This window comes from Apis dorsata, unplaced genomic scaffold, assembly GCF_000469605.1.
Source record: "Apis dorsata unplaced genomic scaffold, Apis dorsata 1.3 scaffold_365, whole genome shotgun sequence".
NCBI classification, from domain to species: domain Eukaryota; kingdom Metazoa; phylum Arthropoda; class Insecta; order Hymenoptera; family Apidae; genus Apis; species Apis dorsata.
In genome coordinates, this window is record NW_006263630.1 from 542,769 (window position 1) to 546,512 (window position 3,744).

The 3,744-nt window shown below is 41.9% G+C and overlaps 1 long non-coding RNA gene across 1 annotated transcript in view; it reads left to right on the top strand.

Annotated features, from left to right (window-relative positions):
- LOC102673208 overlaps window positions 1–3,744 on the top strand; it is a 10,176-nt gene that overhangs the window by 1,703 nt on the left and 4,729 nt on the right. The window contains exon 2 of the long non-coding RNA XR_422195.2: window positions 1,814–1,823. This is a non-coding gene — a long non-coding RNA (uncharacterized LOC102673208). The remainder of the gene's footprint in view (window positions 1–1,813; window positions 1,824–3,744) is intronic.

Below are 3,744 nucleotides of genomic sequence, written 5' to 3' on the forward strand. Positions count from 1 at the left end.
CGAGAGTTGTCCTCGTTCAATCGTCCTATCTCCTCCTCGTCTAGCCTTCGTCCGCTTACGTAAGGTAACCGAATGCTCCCTGAGAAAAGGCAGCCCGGCTCCCATAGATGGCCGTGGGATGTGCTCTGGGCCTTAACTCCCACCTAGCGCGACCGGGCCCCGCCAATAACGTTTATTAACCGCCTTGGGCCTCGCTCTTTCTCCGCGCGCGTCCTCACGAAACCCTCATCCCTGGTTCCACGATGGAAATCGTGGAATTCTTGGCAGAAAGCGGGGACACCGGTTGTGAATATCGTATATATATGTATATTTGTTTGAAAATCTTAGGTTATATATCCTCTTGATGGAAATAAAATATTGACTTTTTGCTGGTAAATATTAGATGAATTGTTTTATAAAATTGATTGTTATCAAATTGCAGATGTTTGTTGCGGAAAATCTCGTCTTTTTAAAAATTTTTTTTGGATATTTTGTTGATACGTGCGTGAAGATTTAAATTTTCCATAAATACTCGAATATTCGCAATTTATCGATGCGAGAACAATGATATTCTTTCTAGTACTATCACAAATTTATTTTAATTCTTCGAGAATGTGTATAATAATTTCAAACACAACGAACGATTAAATTCGTTCGGATAGTGCAAGTGGAGTTTACGACTTTTAATTTGGGATCCTTTTCACAGCAATTGACTGATGTTTCAGAAATATGATGATTACTCTTTTCGTAATACGTGGAAGCTAAATATTACTCGATTTACTCGCGCGAGGGTCATGCTACTTAAGGAGTTGGATTAGTGGAAGCCACGTATAAGTTTCAGACACGCCACCGTTCAGCCAAAGATAACAACTTGTCAGAACGATCGTGATCACGCTATTATATTAGACGAGAATCATCTTGCTATACGCACACACACACACACACACACGTCAAGAAATCGAGTGGTAGATCTCGCTTCCTCTTCTTCCAAGATTGCATGAAAAATTGCCACGATAGGCAGATCACGTGGAATCGTTATAAAAATTCTAATCCAAACCTAATTCATGCATGAACGAAAGCAATTCGTATAATCACACGATTATTGATGGGCAGGATGGACAGTGTAATCTTCGTGTTTCGATATTTTTTTTTTTTCACTCGCTTGTCGCATCAACGATAATTTATCGGCCATTATAAAACGAATATAAACGCGATTGGAATCGCGTAACAGTATCCCGGCATCCGTGCATTGTTATTCGCACGCGAGGATTTAAACGAGATTAACGAACCTCGTGAATTTCGATAATTCTTGTTCCCTATCGTTCGATATCGATGGCGAATGCGATTCGATCGAGTTTCCAATGATCATCCGCGATATTTGAACTTGGGACGAACGTCAGTTTGAAGGGTTAAAGTTGGCGGAGAAAGGCAGAAGTTCGTTCGAGGTCAGTAAGTTTGAAAGTCGTCGGGTATCTCGTCTTTCTCTCCTCGATACTTCTCATTCGCTTTTCAACTCGTGGTTTTCTTGTTTTTATTAAGACGAGATCAATGATATGAAATGGATAAATTATTCACAAGGATTATTTATCGTACAATTTTTATTTTTTGGAATACTTTCCATTTGGTTGTATTTTTTTTTTAGATATGTCTGATTTATAAAGAAAAGATTTGTGTAGATGTTGATTTAATAAAAGCTGAACAAGTCGTGTAAGAATAGAATAATCGTGACTGAAACTTTCCTTTTCAAATTTATTATTCATGGGTTTTATTCGGTTGATGCTGGTAGCAATATCCATAATCTGATCAGAGGAATTCAGTAGTATCCATTCGTCAGTTAAATATCAGTCAGAATGCATATCAAAATATATTATTTTGAAGTTTATTTAACACTGTTTAACATAGGATTTTCTAAATTTGTTCAAAAGATAAAATATAAACCATAGATATGTTAACCAATATTCTCTCACCGAATGGAACGTTAAATAAACGTTTAAATGTTAAATCTCTCAAGCAATGTAAAACGTAGAAATCGTCCAATTGATTTCTACGTTTAATACGTAATAAAATACGACGCGTACATAAAATCGTGGAACGAAGAATAGAAGAAAGTATTTCGACAAAGGGAACGGCCTATCCACGGGCGAAGAAAATTACAGTGTAATAACGCGGGTTTATTTTATCGTCACCGACGGCTATAATTCAATCCGTTCGGTGAGTTTAACGAGGAGGCTTAACCGCAATTAATCTCACACACTCGTCTAATAATTCTCCCATAACCACTCCATTAACAGGCACCAGCGGGCCACGCCGAGCTTTTAAACTCCGCCGCTTGAGCGCGCCTCGTATTTATCGCCTAGTATCCCTACGCGAGGAAATAAGATTTACTCCCGGCCGGCCGTCGTGAATTTTTTCGTTTTCCCGCCGAACACACCCTACATATTTACTCCACATACCTACACACGTTAAAAGTAAGGGAACGAGTCGATCGAATAATCAAAAGCAAACTTTTATCATTTGTTAAACCGTCGCGTTATGCCGCGAACTTTCACCCCCTTGGCTTCGACTCCGTCGAAACCAGGCGTTTCGTAATTACGCCCGCCTCGGGTGCTCGTAGCACCGTTATCGGACGTGCAACTCGGACGATTAGATCCTGACGATTTTTGGACGATCCCATGGACGGACGTAGTATTTCCATCGAATGGCCAGATTCAGATGATCCGGTTCACTGATTCGATATCGCGATCGTGGCCACGATATCGGGTATATGGAAGGATCGTGCGGGTGGAATCGATAACTGTACTGGCGTGATTAATTGGCTTGTCGTTTATTTCCGGATCGTTGCACGGTGATAGAACGATCGCGATTTGTCCCGACGAGAAAGCGAGAGTGAGCGCGACGAGTTACGAATTATTTATTATTCGCTAATTTTTCTTCCCTTTTTTCCCTCTTTTTTCCATTTTATACGGATACAAAATACATCCGCTATTCGAATAAATTGCCATTGATTCGAAACCGTTTTTTTTTCCGCTCCCTTACAGAAGACTGAACAGGGGAGGAAAGGATAATTTCGCTTCATTTGAATGCAGAGTTATTAAAAACAATTGGCATGGAAAATGCAATGATACCGCGTCGGGGAGCAGGATATTAAATACGAGCGGGGCTCGTTGGCCCGTGCTCGATTTTTTTTACGTGGTCATTTTATAAAAAAAAATCCGGCGGAAATTGGAAACGATGACACGTTTCGATGAATCCTTCCTCCCATAATAACGAACAAAAATCGAAACAAAATCGAAACGAACGCGACGAAATATATATTTTATAGGCGACGATATCGATTTTTAAGCACCGTACTTGCTTAAATTCTCTCGATTCAAGAACGAGCATCCCGATAGAGATGGAAGTAAGCGGTAATGACGTGCAGTGGGACATCGAGTCGAGGCTGCACAGGGAGGGAGGGAGGGAGGGAGGGAAGAAGGCGAAGATCGAGGGAAACGTTGGTAAAGGATCCCAAGTTCCCTTTTCTTCGGTCCGTGAAGTCTGGTTATAGGCAGTTGGATCCCGCGGGCGACTCGTGAAGATCGTGAAGATCGAGGGGAGACGGTGATACACGGAGAAGGAGCTGGCCCGTGTTGGCTCGCGGGGGCGTTCGAGCCGTTCGAAGCGGTTGCACACGTCGCGAAAGGGAGAAGAGATAGCGAGGAGGGGGGATGCTGGTCGAGAAGGACGGAGGAGGAAGATGAACGTCGAGTGGCACGAACGAGAGAG